Source organism: Hyperoodon ampullatus, assembly GCF_949752795.1.
Source record: "Hyperoodon ampullatus genome assembly, chromosome: 4".
In the NCBI taxonomy this organism is placed as follows: domain Eukaryota; kingdom Metazoa; phylum Chordata; class Mammalia; order Artiodactyla; family Ziphiidae; genus Hyperoodon; species Hyperoodon ampullatus.
This window is the reverse complement of record NC_136917.1, coordinates 38,841,325-38,859,244: the sequence shown is the minus strand read 5'-3', so window position 1 is coordinate 38,859,244 and position 17,920 is coordinate 38,841,325. Positions and strand designations below refer to the sequence as shown.

Here is a 17,920-nt window from a genome sequence, read left to right as displayed (position 1 = left end):
GGTAGGGGGATGTAGTGAGAAGTTGCAGCTTCTGAGGCCCCTTGCCAGGCCTGGCCTTATTCCCATCCATTCCAGTGAAGAGCAATGAGGAGGGCATGCAGCTGGTGGAAGATCTGGGCCACTACTTCCGCGATGTCCCACCCTTGGTGGATGGGGCCTTTCTATCCCATCCTGCGGGCTTGTCCACCCTACCTTCACTGCCCCCCGCTCCAGGCCACAGGTATCTCTCCCAGGAGCCCCCACCCCAGCTTCTCCCCTTCCCCTGCTCCCAGCCCTTCCCACTCCTGGACAGACCAGGTTGAGCAGGGGAATGGGCAGTATCGACAGAGACCTGCTGGGTAACTCTAGGCAGGTCCCTGGCTCTCTCTGGTTGCCAAAGACTTTTTCAGTTTTGAATGGTGGAAACTCAACACTGTTGATCTACCATGTTGGATGTTCCAGGAGATGTCAGAGAGTGCTGAGGCAAGTGTGGTGGCCTTGGTCCCTGTAAAGGCATTTCGTAGAGTGCTGGGCTGTGCTTGGGTGTTTAGCACATGTTAGACATGTAGGAGCCATGTCAAGGCATGCTGGGACATGTTGTGTCATGTTGGGGTGTGTCTAAGCATATAGGGTTGTGTCTTTGGGGTCTGCCTTTGCTCTACTCTGTGCTACAGCCTTGTCTGCTCCCCCCCACCTCCCCCTTCCTCCCTGTTCCTCTGCTCATTGTTCCATTCCAAGCTATACTGGGTTTGGAGGAGAAATGTAGACCCCTCCCTGGGAGCCTCCAGCCCCCACCGAAAGTCCTTCCCTCTCCCCTCCATGTTCTATCTCTCATGTCAGCCACCATCAGACCCAAGGATATGTTTTTCTACATCTTCCTGAATCCCTGTCTGGGTGAGTAACTGTGAGTGAAGGGGGTGAGGACAACCTTGGGGCCCAGGGGAAGGTGCTGCCCTTACCCACTCCTCATGGCTGCCTCTGCTAGGGGATGGGCTCCTGCTGCTGAGCGCTGGTGAAAAGTGGAGCCACCATCGACGCCTGCTGACACCTGCCTTCCACTTCGAGATTTTGAAGCCGTATATGAAAATTTTCACCAAGAGTGCAGACATCATGCATGTGAGTTTCTTGAACTCTGGGTCCCAGCTGGAGCCTTAGGAAAGGGGGAGTGGGCTTACACACATATGGTCTGGAATCCTGGCTCAGCTGGATGGCTTTGGGGGTCACTGACTTTCCCCCCCAGCCTCAGTTTCCTCATCTGTAAAATCAGGAAAATAATCCCTTCTTAAAGAGTGATCAAGAAGATGTAGTGCAATCATGTTCCTGGCACATAGTAGGTGCTCAGAAGGCTTTAGTTCCTAGTCTGCTTCATGGAAGCTCTGTAAATTCAGGACAGAAATGATGAAGATTGCATAGTAGTTATTTCTGCATTAGGTACCACCTTAAAACTCATGGACTCGAAAAAACTAGTGTTTATTATTGTTCATGAGATGATGGGTCAGTTGAGTCATTCTTCTCATCCTAACTGGAATTATTCATGTGTTCGTGGTCATGGGTAGGTTCCGTAGACAGCTCTGCTGATCCAGGTTCAGCTTTCGCACATGTTTGGGGCTCTGCTAGCTGTCAGCTGGTTTAGGATTGCCTTGGTGGGACGATGGACTCCTGTATTTGTCTCTCATCTTCCAGTAGGCTAGCCTGGGCTTGACTGCATGGTGGAGGCTGGGCTCCAAGAGAATGAGCAGAAACATGCAGTACCTCTTGAAGCCTGGTGTCAGAACTAGCACACGATAGTTTCCACCTCCTGTTGACCAAAGCAAGTCCCAGCTCAGCTCAGATTCAGGAGAAACAGGTTCCACCTCCTAATGGAAGAGCTGAAAAATCTCACAGCAAAGAGTGAGGGTAAAGGGACGGATAAAGAAATGGGGACATTTTTGCAATTGTCTACCACTATGATAATGATGAAGATGATGATGGTAGTTAACAATTATTTAACACTTACTGTATATCAGAAATAGTGGGCCAAGTCCATGGCATGTGTTGTCTAATTTATTTTCACAATCCTATGAGGTAGAGATGATTGTCATTGCCATATTAAGGATGATGAAATGGAAGGTCAGAGAGGTTAGGGAACTTGCCTAAGATTGCTCATTAGTAAGTGAGTTGTGCGTGGTGGAGCAGGAATTCTAACTTGGTTTGTCCAACACCAAAGCAGGTCATCTTCACTGCTACTAAAATTTGACAGTGGAAAAGCCAAATGGAAAGCAATGAGCACACAGAACATAAGAGGCAGAGTTGGACCTTGAAACCAGGTCTCCTGACTACCAGCTGTGGGGTCTTCATGTCTTGATAGTAACAGCTTCCACTCCCACTCAAGCCTTGTCTTCCCTGGAGATAGGTGCTTGGGGCAGAGGACCAAGAGGCCAGGTCTGGGGGAGTCCATCCAGGTGGTTGAGACTGGGGAGGGGCTCAGGAGGGGGAAGTCTCAGCCCCAGCTCTGCCCTCTTCTCTGTCCAGGCCAAGTGGCAGTGCCTGGCTTCAGAGGGCAGCACTCATCTGGACATGTTTGAACACATCAGCCTCAGGACCCTGGACAGTCTGCAGAAATGTGTCTTCAGTTTTGACAGCAATTGCCAGGAGTAAGTCTCAGCCCAGGGCCTGGGAACATGAGCCATAGACCCAAGGGAGTAGATGGGAGAGGGAGGACTGACCAGGGCAATCAGAAGGGCCTTCCTGGAGGAGGTGGGTCAGAGCTGGACATTGAAGGACAGGGAAAGGGAAAGAAAAGGAGCTATCCTTTCAGGTAGGTAGAACTGTTTGATAAAGGCCAGGAGGCTAGGATGAGCAGAACATGTGTAAAGGTGTGGAGACGCCTTGGGTATGAGGTTGGAGGAGTGGGCAGAGTTATATCTTAAGGACATTCTGAAGTCAGAAGAAGAGGATATGGACTTTATCCTGATGTTTCCAGGAAGCCACAGAAGGTCTTTGACCCGATGAGAGTTGTGGTCAAAGCTGAGCTTGAACATCTGACTTGAGGGAAGACTGATTGTTGTGTAGACACAGGATGTGAGAAGACCACAGAGGCGAGGAATCTTGACCTTGGTGGAGAAAATGTGGTAGATTTGGGGGAAACTGAGAAAGAATGGCAGGTCTAGATGTTGTGTGGGAGAGCGGAGAGATGAGCATGATTCCCAAGCTCTGCTCTGAGATCTAGGACATGAGGCAGTTCACAGAGATGGGAGGCAGAGAGAGAAACATGATTGAAGGGCACTCTTTTCTGGATGGGATGTGGTCCTGGGTTACTGACTGGAAGTGCTCCTGCGGTATGAGATCATGAAGGGAGGCAACAGCTTAAAATATGTGAAGCCTAGAAACCAGGAGCTTCCTCCTATCAGGGTTCCCAAGACTTCTTATCAGGAAACAGTCTCTAAGAACAGGTGGCCCACAGATATACAATACTGCTTCATAAGGCTCTCTCTGGCCTGACCCTGTAGGAAGCCCAGCAAATATATCGTTGCTGTCTTGGAGCTCAGTGCCCTTGTGATGAAACGGACCGAGTAGATCTTCCTGCACATGGACCTCCTGTACTACCTCACCCGCGATGGACAGCACTTCCATAGGGCCTGCGACCTGGTGAACGACTTCACAGAGGCTGTCATCAGGGAGCAGCATTGCACCCTCATTAGTCAGGGTTCCCAAGACTTCCTCAAGGCCAAGGCTAAGGCCGAGACTTTGGACTTCATTGATGTGCTCCTGCTGGCCATCTAAATGCTCCTCTGGTATCTAAATTCAAGAGATAGACTGGACCTTGTTTTCAAATGTCAGGTCTAAGAACTTGGACTTGATCCAGTGAGTTCTAGGGAGTCATAAAGGGTGCTTGAGGCAGGGAGGGACAGGTCAGAGAGAAGTTTTAGATGTGACTGTGTAGAAGGCTGTCTGGAAGGAGTAAACAGGAGGCAGGAGACTAGGGAGGAGTCCTGTGGGGTGGGCTCTGGAGATGAAGAGGGAAGAATCCTGCTTGGATGATGGAGCTTCAGGGACTATCTCAGATTAGGCTCAGGTATCCCCAGAACTGGTATGATTTGGAGGATCTTGCTTTCTCTCCAGGATGAAGAAGGGAAAGAACTGTCAGATGAGGACATCCGACCTGAGGCTGACACCTTCATGTTTGAAGGTGAGGGTCCCAGTGTGGGACTACAGAATAGGCAGAGGCCTCTTCATCCCAGGGACTTGGCAGGTGGGCCCTGGATCACCCCATCTTGCCCATCCTTCCCATCATCTTTGTGGGGGGGGGCGGAGGGGGGCTTAACATGGTGCTGTCCACCCTCTGGTGCTGAAGTAGCCTGGAAACCCAAGCCTGTCTGGCTGCCCCTCAGGCCATGACACCACAGCCAGTGGCTTCTCCTGGGTCCTGTACAGCCTTGCAAAGTACCCAGAATACCAGGAGCGCTGCCAGCAGGAGGTGCTAGAGCTCCTGAGGGACTGTGAGCCTAAAGAGATTGAATGGTGAGTGCAGGTCCTCATGGTCTGTTCCTGAACACTTCGCATTGTCTCTGCTCCCCAGCTGGGATAGTGGAAAGATCTTTTTGTTGATTCTGTCATTATTGCTTAGTGGGAATAGGAGCAGACCCCAGAGGCAGGGTCTGATACCCAGTCTGAATAGCAGGTGAAAGTCTGTAGTCTTCTGGGACAGAAAGATCTGAGTGTTCACATTAATGCCCCACTAACTTGTTATGTGACTTTAATAAAACAAATTCCCTTATCTGAATACCATTTTTCTCCTCTATAAATTGGGGGTGGGGTGGGGAATCTCTCCCCTACAATGCTACTTGGAGTATTGTGACAATATGTGTAGAACAGATGCCACCCAATACATGTTCAGTATATGAAATTCTTTTCCCCTCTCTTGCTTTTCTGCCTTTGGTCTTCCCCCAAAGACCCTCATTTCCCTTAATTTTTGCTCTTTCCTCTAATTCCCACTTAATAGTCTATTCCACAGATTCACAAGAGATCTTTGGGGGTAAAAAAGTCATCCATCTTTTTGTTCAGTAAACATGTCTACACCGCCTGCCCTTTCCCAACTCAGTGTCTAGTCCCATTGGAGTCCTACATGGGCAAGGCTGGGGCACAGAGGAAAGGAGATGAGGCTTGCTAGTAAAAAAGTGAATATGAATTCACCACTCTGGGTGTGTGTAGTGGACAGTGCCCAAGCCAAGGGGATAGCTTGTGCAAAGGCCAGGATGGAAGCATGCAGAAGTGAGCCTGGAATGTTTGGGAGGAAGTAAAGGTGGCTGGATCCTTGTGAAATATACAGTGTGAGGAACAGAGGGGCCCCCAATAAGGCTGGAGCTAGTAATGGAAGCCCTTCTTGGAGTGCTTTGGATACCATGTTAAGAGTTTTCAAAGGTGTCAGTTCAAGTACTTTGGCGAGCCAATATTGGATAAAAGATAAAAATGGGCAGGGATGCTGCCATTAGGGGAGTGTCACATTGGGCAGAAACAGTCAGGCAGCAGTGGCCCACCGTGCTCAGTCATTGGCTGTGGGCTGCCCAGGAAAGTGTGGACTTGGCTTGAATGCTACAGCAGAGGCCAGAGACCCTATAGCTGGAGGCTATCAGCTAATAGCTCTCCTTGCAGCTGTACAGCAAGTTCTTTCTTGAAGGGAGATGCACGACTAAAGTAGGAGGGCAATGGGGAGCCATGGGAGATGTTTGAGCAGGGGATGGTCAGGTCAGATATGAGTATTAGAAATAACTCTTTGAAGCTACAGGGGCAAACTGGAGGGGATGAGCTGCAGTCTGGGGGTCCAGGGGTAGATTCTGGGCCGAGGACTGAAGGATGAAGAGGAAGTACTGGGCTGGACAAACGTTTTGGAAGTTGTGTCCTCAACTGCAAGGCTTTGCTCAGCACAGCAGTTCTGTGAGGTGGAAAAATGTTTTTGTGTTTCTCCAATTTCAAAAAAAATTACGCACTTGGTTAAAATCCAAATAGCACGGAGGGCTTTACAATGGATATAAACCTCCCATCAACTCCCCCCACCAGCTTTACTGAGATATAATTGACGTATAGCATTATGTAAGTTTAAGGTGTACAACATGATGATTTGATATATGTATATATTGAAAAATGATTACAATAAGGGTAGTTAACACATCCATCACCTCACATAAGCCTCTGTCATATGCCAGCGTCCCAATCCCATCCCTTCCTTCAATGGTTTCCTGTGTCCTTCCAGACGTTGTTCAGTCTATCACTACATTTATCTGTTCACAGTCTCTCTCACCTTACTCATTCATTCTGTCTTGTCTCTCTACAACCGAGAGTATATACAGAGCATTCAGGCATGCACATTGACAATATAACTTCAAGATACTTTCTTTTTTTTTTTTTTTTTTTTTTTTTTTTGCGGTACGCGGGCCTCTCACTGCTGTGGCCTCTCCCGTTGCGGAGCACAGGCTCCGGACGCGCAGGCCCAGCAGCCATGGCTCACGGGCCCAGCCGCTCCGCGGCACGCGGGATCCTCCCAGACCGGGGCACGAACTCGTCTCCCCTGCATCGGCAGGCGGACTCGCAACCACTGCGCCACCAGGGAAGCCCAAGATACTTTCTTTTTTTTTTTTAAGTTTTGGAAAATTAAATTTGAATTGCAAAGTCAATAATGAGAATAGGTTTTTTTTTTTTTTGCACAAAATGAAACATCCTGCATAAGATTAAGTTATTACAGTTTAATATAAATACACATACACACACATTTGGTCACTTGTTCTTTTCACCCAATAATGTGCCTTAGACTCCTTCTCTCTGAGTGCTGCATAGCATTGCTTAAGCCAGGCTGCTTCTGCTGGGGACATTTATGTAAACATTTTCAATTAGAACAGATATTGCCAAATTGCCTTTTGGTGTCTCTGGACTGATTTACCCTGCATGGTGTGCTAGGACTAGTTGATCCCTATATTCACCTTTTCCATTGTTGTATAGTATTCCACCATATGAATGTACCATGATTTATTTAAACATTCCCTCATCAATGTACATGTGTATAGTTTTCTAGCCTTTTGCTATAATAAACATGACGTAGAGAACATCCATTTTGCTTATATGTGTGGACATGTCTCTAGGACAAATTCCTAGAAGTGGTGTTGCTGAATCAAAGACCATTTGAGTTTTGCAATTTAATAGCTCTCGGCAAATTCACTCCTACAGATTTTGAGAGTGCCAATTTCCTTGCATCCTCACTGATAGTGTGCATCATAAAACTTAAAAATTTGCTTTCTGTTAGGTGAAATATAATACTTTGTTATTTTGGTGAACATCACTTTAAATATGGGTAAAGTTGAGTGCTGTTATCACATTTGACCAACCCTGCATATTTCTTTTTCTGTGGAGGGTCAGTTTGCATCGTTTGCCCTCTTCACTTTGAGTTTTTTCCTTACTGACTCATAAGAACTTTTTTTTTCCTATTTATTTATTTATTTATTTGTTTTCAGGGCCGCCGCATGTGGGATCTTAGTTCCCTGACCAGAGATTGAATCCGTGCCCCCTGCATTGGAAGGACAGAGTCTTAACCACTGGACCACCAGGGAAGTCCCTATAAGAACTTTTTAAAAAAACTGAAGTATAGTTGATTTACAACGTTGTGCCAATCTCTGCTGTACAGCAAAGTGACTCAGTTTTACACATATATACATTCTTTTTAAAATATTTTCCATTATGCTTTATCCCAAGAGATTAGATATAGTTCCCTGTGCTATACAGTAGGACTTTGTTGTTTATCCAAGAACTTTTTAAATATAAAGAAAATTAGTCTTTTTCAGTTATGCAAGAATTTTTCCCCAGATCATCTTTTGACTTATTTGCTTTTCATTCATTTATTTGTAGTTAGATTTATTAATTTTTTTACAGCTTCTGTGTGTGTGTGTGTGTGTGTGTGTTTTAAATCATGCTAGGAAAAAGCCTTTCATACTCTAAGATTACAACATAAAACTCTTGGGAATTGCCTGGCGGTCCAGTGGTTAGAACTCCAAACTTTGGTGGTCCAGTGGTTAGGATTCTGTGCTTTCACTGCTGAGGGCCCGGGTGAGGGCCCAGGTTCAATCCAAGGTACCGGAACTGAGACCCTGCAAGCCACGAGGAACAGCCAAAAAGAAAAAAAAAAAAAAAGTAAAACTCTTGTTTGTTTTCCTCTTCGGGATTTATTTATTTAAAAATATATTATACAATTTTTTTTATTTATTTAATGTTGTTATTATTTTTATATTTAATCCTTTCTTCCATATAAAATCTATATTGGTATAAGTACTAAGGAAGGAATTTATATTTTCCCCCAGATGGCTAACTAATTATCCCCAAAGAATTCTTTTTTAAACATCTTTATTGGAGTATAATTGCTTTACAATATTGTGTTAGTTTCTGTTGTATAACAAACTGAATAAGCTATATGTATACATATATCCCCATATCTCCTCCCTCTTGCGTCTCCCTCCCACCCTCCCTATCCCACCCCTCTAGGTGGTCACAAAGCACCGAGCTGATCTCCCTGTGCTATGTGGCTGCTTCCCACTAGTTATCTATTTTACATTTGGTAGTGTATATATGTCCATGCCACTCTCTCACTTCGTCCCAGTTTACCCTTCCCCCTCCCCATATCCTCAAGTCCATTTTCTACGTCTGTGTCTTTATTCCTGTCCTGCCCCCCCTAGGTTCTTCAGAATCCTTTTTTTTTTTTTTTAAGATTCCATATATATGTGTTAGCATACTATTTGTTTTTCTCTTTCTGACTTACTTCACTCTGTATGAGAGACTCTAGGTCCATCCACCTCACAACAAATAACTCAATTTCATTTCTTTTTATGGCTGAGTAATATTCCATTGTATATATGTGCCATCTCTTCTTTATCCATTCGTCTGTCGATGGACACTTAGGTTGCTTCTATGTCCTGGCTATTGTAAATAGAGCTTCAATGAACATTGTGGTACATGACTATTTTTGAATTATGGTTTTCTCAGGGTACATGCCTAGTAGTGGGATTGCTGGGTTGTATGGTAGTTCTATTTTTAGTGTTTTAAGGAAACTCCATACTGTTCTCCATAGTGGCTGCATCAATTTACATTCCTACCAACAGTGCAAGAGGGTTCCCTTTTCTCCACACCCTCTCCAGCATTTATTGTTTGCAGATTTTTTGATGATGGCCATTCTGACCGGTGTGAGATGATATCTCATTGTAGTTTTGATTTGCATTTCTCTAATGATTAGTGATGTTGAGCATTCTTTCATGTGTTTGTTGGCAATCTGTATATCTTTTTTGGAGAAATGTCTATTTAGGTCTTCTGCCCATGTTTGGAATTGGTTGTTTGTTTTTTTGATATTGAGCTGCATGATCTGTTTGCATATTTTGGAGATTAATCCTTTGTCAGTTGTTTCCTTTGCAAGGATCTTCTCCCGTTCTGAGGGCTGTCTTTTCATCTTGTTTATGGTTTCCTTTGTTGTGCAAAAGCTTTTAAGTTTCATTAGGTACCATTTGTTTATTTTAGTTTTTATTTCCATTTCTTTAGGAGGTGGGTCAAAAAGAATTTTGCTGTGATTTATGTCACGGAGTGTTCCGCCTAAGTTTTCGTCTAAGAGTTTTATAGTGTTTGGCCTTACATTTAGGTCTTTAATCCATTTTGAGTTTATTTTTGTGTATGGTGTTAGGGAGTGTTCTAATTTCATTCTTTTACATGTAGCAGTCCAGTCTTCTCAGCACCAGTTATTGAAGAGACTGTCTTTTCTCCATTGTATCTTCTTGCCTCCTTTATCAAAAATAAGGTGACCATATGTGCGTGGGTTTATCTCTGGGCTTTCTATCCTGTTCCATTGATCTATATTTCTGTTTTAGTGCCAGTACCATACTGTCTTGATTACTGTAACTTTGTAGTATAGTCTGAAGTAAGGGAGACTGATTCCTCCAACTCCGTTTTTCTTTCTCAAGATTGCTTTCGCTATTCGGGGTCTTTTGTGTTTCCATACGAATTGTGAAATTTATTGTTCTACTTCTGTGAAAATTCCATTGGTAGTTTGATAGGGATTGCATTGAATCTTTAGATTGCTCTGGGTAGTATAGTCATTTTCACAATGTTGATTCTTCCAATCCAAGAACATGGTATATCTCTCCATCTGTTTGTAACATCTTTAATTTCTTTCATCAGTGTCTTATAATTTTCTCCTTACAGGTATTTTGTCCCCTTAGGTAGGTTTATTCCTAGGTATTTTATTCTTTTTGTTGCAGTGGTAAATGGGAGTGTTTCCTTAATTTCTCTTTCAGATTTTTAAACATCAGTGTATAGGAATCCAAGAGATTTCTGTGCATTAATTTTGTATCCTGCAACTTTACCAAATTCATTGATTAGCTCTAGTAGTTTTCTGGTAGCATCTTTAGGATTCTCTATGTATAGTACCATGTCATCTGCCAACAGTGACAGTTTTATCTCTTCTTTTCCAATTTGGATTCCTTTTGTTTCTTCTTCCTCACTGATTGCTATGGCTAAAACGTCCAAAACTATGTTGAACAACAGTGGTGAGAGTGGACAACCTTGTCTTGTTCCTGATCTTAGTGGAAATGATTTCAGGTTTTCACCATTGAGAACGATGTTGGCTGTGGGTTTGTCATATATGGCCTTTATTATGTTGAGGTACGTTCCCTCTGTGCCTACTTTCTGGAGAGTTTTTTTTAATCATAAATGGGTGTTGAATTTTGTTGAAAGCTTTTTCTGCATCTATTGAGATGATCATATGGTTTTTTCCCTTCAACTTGTTAATATGGTTTATCACAGTGATTGATTTGCATATAGTGAAGAATCCTTGCATTCCTGGGATAAACCCCACTCGATCATGGTGTATGATCCTCTTAATGTCCTGTTGGATTCTGTTTGCTAGTATTTTGTGGAAGATTTTTGCCTCTATGTTCATCAGTGATATTGGCCTGTAGTTTTCTTTTTTTGTGACATCTTTGTCTGGTTTTGGTATCAGGGTGATGGTGACTTCGTAGAATGAGTTTGGGAGTGTTCCTCCCTCTGCTATATTTTGGAAGATTTTGAGAAGGATAGGTGTTACCTCGTCTCTAAATGTTTGATAGAATTCGCCTGTGAAGCCATCTGGTCCTGGGCTTTTGTTTGTTGGAAGTTTTTAAATCACAGTTTCAATTTCAGTGCTTGTGATTGGTCTGTATATATTTTCTCTTTCTTCCTGGTTCAGTCCTGGAAGGTTGTGCTTTTCTAAGAATTTGGCCATTTCTTCCAGGTGGTCCATTTGATTGGCGTATAGTTGCTTGTAGTAATCTCTCATGATCTTTTGTATTTCTGCAGTGTCAGTTGTTACTTCTCCTTTTTCATTTCTAATTCTATTGATTTGAGTCTTCTCCCTTTTTTTCTTGATGAGTCTGGCTAGTGGTTTATCAACTTTGTTTATCTTCTCAAGAACCAGCTTTTAGTGTTATTGATCTTTGCTATCAATCCTTCACTTCTTTTCCATTTATTTCTGAGCTGATCTTTATGATTTCTTTCCTTCTGCTAACTTTGGTATTTTTTGTTTCTTTGTTTGTTTTTCTGTTCTTCTTTCTCTAACTGCTTTAGGTCTAAGGTTAGGTTGTCTATTTGAGATGTTTCTCTTTCTTGAGGTAGGATTTCATTGCTATAAACTTCCCTCTTAGAACTGCTTTTGCTGCATCCCATAGGTTGTGGGGCATCGTGTTTTCATTGTCATTTATTTCTAGGTATTTTTTGATTTCCTCTTTGATTTTTTCAGTGATCTCTTGGTTATTTAGTAGCATATTGTTTAGCCTCCATGGGTTTGTATTTTTTACAGATTTTTTCCTGTAACTGATATCTAGTGTTATAGCATTCTGGTCGGAAAAGATACTTGATATGATTTCAATTTTCTTAAATTTACCATGGCTTGATTTGTGACCCAAGATATGATCTATCCTGGAGAATGTTCCATGAGCACTTGAGAAGAAAGTGTATTCTGTTGTTTTTGGATGGAATGTCCTATACATATCAATTAAGTGTATCTGGTTTAAAGTGTCTTTTAAAGCTTGTGTTTCCTTATTTATTTTCATTTTGGATGATCTGTCCATTGGTAAAATTGGGGTGTTAAAGTCTCCTACTATTAATGTGTTACTGTCAATTTCCCTTTTTATGGCTGTTAGCATTTGCTTTATGTATTGAGGTGCTCCTACGTTGGGTGCATAAATATTTACAATTCTTATATTTTCTTCTTAGATTAATCCCTTGATCATTATGTAGTGTCCTTCTTTGTGCCTTGTAATATTCTTTATTTTAAAGTCTATTTTTTCTGATATGAGTATTGCTACTCCAGCTTTATTTTGATTTCCATTTACATGGAATATCTTTTTCCATCCCCTCACTTTCAGTCTGTATGTGTCCCTAGGTCTGAAGTGGGTCTCTTGTAGACAGCATATATACGGGTCTTGTTTTTGTATCCATTCAGCCAGTCTATGTCTTTTTGTTGGAGCATTAAATCCATTTACATTTAAGGTAATTATTGATATGTATGTTCCTATTACCATTTTCTTGATTTTTTTTTTTTTTTTTGTGGTACGCAGGCCTCTCACTGTTGTGGCCTCTCCCATTGTGGAGCACAGGCTCCAGATGCGCAGGCTCAGCGGCCATGGCTCACGGGCCTAGCCACTCCATGGCATGTGGGATCTTCCCAGATCAGGACATGAACCCGTGTCCCCTGCAACAGCAGGCAGACTCTCAACCAGTGCACCACCAGGGAAGCCCTCTTGATTGCTTTGGATTGTTTTTGTAGGTCTTTTCCTGCTCTTGTGTTTCCTGCCTAGAGAAGTTTCTTTATCCTTTGCTGTAAAGCTGGTTTTGTGGTGCTGTATTCTCTTAACTTTTGTTTTTCTGTAAAGGTTTTAATTTCTCCATTGAATCTGAATGAGATCCTTGCTTGGTGGAGTAACCTTGATTGTAGGTTTTTCCCTTTCATCACTGTAAATATGTCCTGACACTTCCTTCTGACTTGCAGAGTTTCTGCTGAAAGATCAGCTGTTAACTTTATGGGGATTCCCTTGTATGTTATTTGTTGCTTTTCCCTTGCTGCTTTTAAGTTATTTCTTCGTATTTAATTTCTGATAGTTTGATTAATATGTGTCTTGGCATGTTTCTCCTTAGATTTATCCTGTATGGGACTCTCTGTGCTTCCTGGACTTGACTATTTCCTTTCTCATATTAGGGAAGTTTTCAACCATAATCTGTTCAAATATATTCTTAGACCCTTTCTTTTTCTCTTCATCTTCTGGGACCCCTATAATTCAAATGTTGGTGCATATAATGTTGTCTCATAGGTCTCTGAGACTGTCCTCAATTCCTTTAATCCTTTTTTCTTTATTCTCCTCTGTAGTAGTTATTTCCACTATTGTATCTTCCAGGTCATTTATCCATTCTTCTGCCTCAGTTATTCGGCTATTGATTCCTTCTAGAGAATTTTTAATTTCATTTATTGTGTTGTTCATCATTGTTTGTTTGCTCTTTAGTTCTTCTAGGTCCTTGTTAAACGTTTCGTATATTTTCTCCATTCTATTTCCAAGATTTTGGATCATCTTTAGTATCATTACTTTGAATTATTTTTCAGGTAGACTTCCTATTTCCTCTTCATTTGTTTGGTGTGATGGGTTTTTACCTTGCTCCTTCATCTGCTGCATATTTCTCTGTCTTCTCATTTTGCTTAACTTACTGTGTTTGGGGTCTCCTTTTTGCAGGCTGCAGGTTCGTAGTTCCCATTGTTTTTGGTGTGTTCCCCCAGTGGGTGAGGTTGGTTCAGTGGCTTGTGTAGGCTTCCTGGTGGAGGGGACTAGTGCCTGTGTTCTGGTGGGTGGGGCTGGATCTTGTCTTTCTGGTGGGAAGGGCTGGATCTTGTCTTTCTGGTGGGTAGGGCTGTGTCCGGTAGTGTGTTTTGGGGTGTCTGTGAACTTATGATTTTAGGCAACCTCTCTGCTAATGGGTGGTGTTGTGTTCTGCCTTGCTAACTGTTTGGCATGTGGCGTCTAGCACTGGAGCTTGCTGGCCGTTGGGTGGAGCTGGGTCTTAACACTGAGACGGAGATCTCTGGTGGAGCTCTTGCCGATTGATATTACGTAGGGCTGGGAGGTCTCTGGTGGTCCAAAGTCCCGAACTCGGCTCTCCCACCTCAGAGACTCAGGCCTGACACCAGGCTGGAGCACCAAGACCCAGTCAACCACACAGCTCAGTAGAAAAGGCAGGAAAAAAAGAAAGAAAGAAAAATAATTTTTAAAATAATATAAAATAAAATAATTTTAAAATAAAAAATATATTAAAATAAAAAATTAATAAAAACAAAGAAGAGAGCAACTGAACCAATAAACAAATCCACCAATGATAACAAGCACTAAAAACTATACTAAGATATACATAAAAATCAGAAAAAGTCAGTCACAGACAGCAAACCCTGAGGCTACAGTTGCTTCTAGAGTCCACCGCCTCAATTTTGGGTTGATTCGTTGTCTATTTAGGTATTCCACAGATGCAGGGTACCTCAAGTGGATTGTGGGGATTTAATCTGCTGCTCCTGAGGGTGCATGGAGAAATTTCCCTTTCTCTTCTTTGTACAGCTCCTAGGATTCAGCTATGGTTTTGGCCCCACCTCTGCATGTATGTTGCCCTCAGGCTTCTGTTCCTGCCCAGACAGGGTGGGGTTAAAGTAGCGGCTGATTAAGGGGCTCTGGCTTACTCATGCCAGCGTGGGGTGGGGCAGGGGAGGGAGTGGTAGAGTAGTTTTAATTGGAATGCGGGATGAGCCTGCTGTGGCAGAGGCTGGCATGACGTTGCAATAGCCTGAGGTGTGCCGTGTGTTCTCCCGGGGAACTTGTCCCTGAATCACGGGACTCTGGCAGTGGCAGGCTGCAGAGGCTCCCGGGGTGGGGGGCGGGGGACGGAGCACGTGTGAATGCGACCTGTGCTTGCACACAGGATTCTTGGTGGCTGCTGCAGCAGTGTTAGTGTTTCATATCCATCTTTGGTGTCTGAGCTGAGAGCCGCAGCTCGCGCCGTTCTGTGGAACTCGTTTAGGCGGTGCTCTGCCTTCTGTGGGCAGTCAGGGCAGGAATTCCCTCTCCTCATGCACTCTGAAACAATGGTCTCTTGCCTCCTAGGCAGGTCCAGACTTTTTCTCGGATTCCCTCCAGGCTAGCTGTGGAGCACTAACCCCCTTCAGGGTGTGTTCACACAGCCAACCCGAGTCCTCTCCCTGGGATCTGACCTCTGAAGCCCGAGCCTCAGCTCCCAGCCCCCGCCCGCCCCGGCGGGTGAGCAGACAAACCTCTCGGGCTGGTGAGTGCTGGTCGGCACCGATTCTCTGTGCGGGAATCTCTCCGCTTTGCCCTCCGCACCCCTGTTGCTGTGCTCTCCTCCCTGGCTCTGAAGCTCCCCCACTCCGCCACCCGCAGTCTCCACCCGTGAAGGGCCTTCCTAGTGTGTGAAAACCTTTCCTCCTTCACGGCTCCCTCCCAGAGGTGCAGGTCCTCTCCCTATACTTTGTCTCTGTTTTTTCTTTTTTCTTTTACCCTACCCAGGTACGTGGGGGAGTTTCTTGCCTTTTGGGAGGTCTGAGGTCTTCTGCCAGCCTTCAGGAGGTGTTCTGTAGGAGTTGTTCCACATGTAGATGTATTTCTGATGTATTTGTGGGGAGGAAGGTGATCTCCACGTGTTACTCTTCCGCCATCTTGAAGCTCCTCCTATTAAAGATTTGATTGAAGCTGTTCACTTGTGTGAGACGAGTGGTTATTTTACCAGCGAATCCAATGAACCTTAAAAGTGAAAGCAGACTTTTGGCAAAACAGCTACAGGCAACATTCTTTTACAAAGGTGCAGAGCCAGCATGACTAAGCACAGGCAACAGAGCACAAAGGTTAGAATAGATCCACTGTGGAGTGAGGTTTGTTCTTCCCTGTTACAGTAGCAGTCTGGCCATCTACCTGCAGCCCAAGTCAGAGAAGGAGATGATGTTTGGTCAACGGAAGGCACCTGCAGGCAATCGGAGGGGATTAGAGGACAGACATCCATCCTCTGCCAAAGGCCACTGCTGCTTTCAGCTTCAGCTAATCCCTCTGGGTTCCAGGAACAGCTACTACCGGGCCTGGGGGTGGTGTCAGCTCTCAGCTGATGCTAGGCCCCAGGGGGCTATACTAGCCTTGATGGTTTCCCTTTTGCCCATCGTCAACTGAAATAAAAAATGCACAACGTCAGAGCAGTGAGATTCAGTTTTATTCAGGGACGTTACTGAGGACTGTCGCCCAGGAGACAGCCTCTCAGATAGTTCTGAGGAACTGCTCCAAAGAGGTGAGGAAGGAGGTCAGCATATATGTGATTTTGGCTAAGGGGTATGTGCAATCCAATATACATCATGGTAGTCGTCATGAGGAACAGATTTTTTAGTTAATAATTTTAGTACTTTTCTAAGTATGGGAGGATGCAAGAATTTAGGCTCATAAAATTTTTCCTAAATATCTAAACTATCTAAAGGCCTGTTTTCCCAATGTGCAGAGTGCCTCATCCTGGTCTCTGTCCTGAATTAGCAACTGTAGTGGCTAATGATTTAATTCTTGTAGAACCAGATGGCAAGCAACATTCCTTATTTACACAGCCAATACTTTGTAAATGGCTCCTACTTAAAGCCACTCTCATGTAGCCCATCTGAGGCCTCTGCCAGGACCCGACTATTACATTCCGCAAAGGGATGGGACACCTCAGCAATCCAGTTATTTGAGTGTCGATGTTTGTGTAGGCACAGAAAAAAAATTGAAAAATTATACCCAACACCTGGAATGGGAGGGCAGAGTAGGAGGAAGAATGGTTCTGTTAAATGTCTACATTTACTCAACTGTTTCCTTTTCTTAGATGGAGACTGCAAAGCATTTTTCATTATAATTATTAATCTATGTAATTACAAATTATTTATATATTTTTAGATTTATTTCTTTATTATTAATTAATTAAATTTATTTTTGGCGGCATTGGGTCTTAGTTGCTGCATGCGGGATCTTTGCTGAGGCACATGGGCTCTTCTTTGTGGTGCTCGGGCTTCTCTCTAGTTGTGGCATGGGGGTTTTCTCTTCTTTAGTTCTGGTGCGCAGGCTCCAGGGCCCATGGGCTCTGTAGCTGTGGCACGTGGGTTCCAGAACACGTGGGCTTTGTAGTTTGAGGCACGCAGGCTCTCTAGTTGAGGCGCATGAGCTCAGTAGCTGCGATGTGAGGGCTTAGTTGCCCCGCGGCATGCGGGATCTTAGTTAACTGCCCAGGGATTGAACCCGAGTCCCCTGAATTGTAAGGCAGATTATTTACCACTGGACCACTAGGGAAGTCCCACAGATTATATTTTTAAAGGGAAAAATTTTTAGTGTTGTGCATAGTACCATGCTACTGCATGCTTAGTGCCATGCCTGAGAGGCGGCAGGATGCAATATATGCAACCTGTAGAAGCCAGAAGGCATCATGGTTAAGAACAAGGACTCCAGGTGCCAGGGTTCAAATCAGCACCAGCTGAGTGAATTTGGGCATGTCTCTTTACTTTTCTGTGCCTCAATTTTCTAACCTGAAAATTGAGGGTAATGACAAGGTGGTTGTGAAAATCAAATGAATTAAAATGAGTAAAGTGTTTACAATATTCCCTAGCTCACAGTCAGCACCAAGCATGAGTAATTGCCTTATTTCTCTTATTTTATGACAGAACAAGGACACAGTCAACAGCAATGTGCCTTAGCCCCTACTGGCACACACATCAGCTGTCTTGCAGGCTATGAACATACCTGTTCTTTCCCTCTGCCCTTAGCAGGGAAGAGGCTCCTTAGAAAGGAGCAAGCACTGGCTTGGGATCAGATGGCTCCTGGTCAAGGCTAAGCTTTGCCACTCTCCAGGTGTGTGACCTTGG

The 17,920-nt window shown here is 43.9% G+C and overlaps 2 pseudogenes across 2 annotated transcripts in view; both read left to right on the top strand.

The window, feature by feature from the left end:
• Positions 1–17,920, top strand: part of LOC307052346 (cytochrome P450 4F3-like) — a 74,298-nt pseudogene that overhangs the window by 4,408 nt on the left and 51,970 nt on the right. The gene's annotated exons all lie outside the window — the stretch shown is intronic.
• LOC307052190 (cytochrome P450 4F2-like) lies at positions 813–3,741 on the top strand (annotated as a pseudogene). The gene is made up of 4 exons: positions 813–873; positions 965–1,095; positions 2,491–2,612; positions 3,468–3,741. The product of its transcript is annotated as a cytochrome P450 4F2-like (transcript).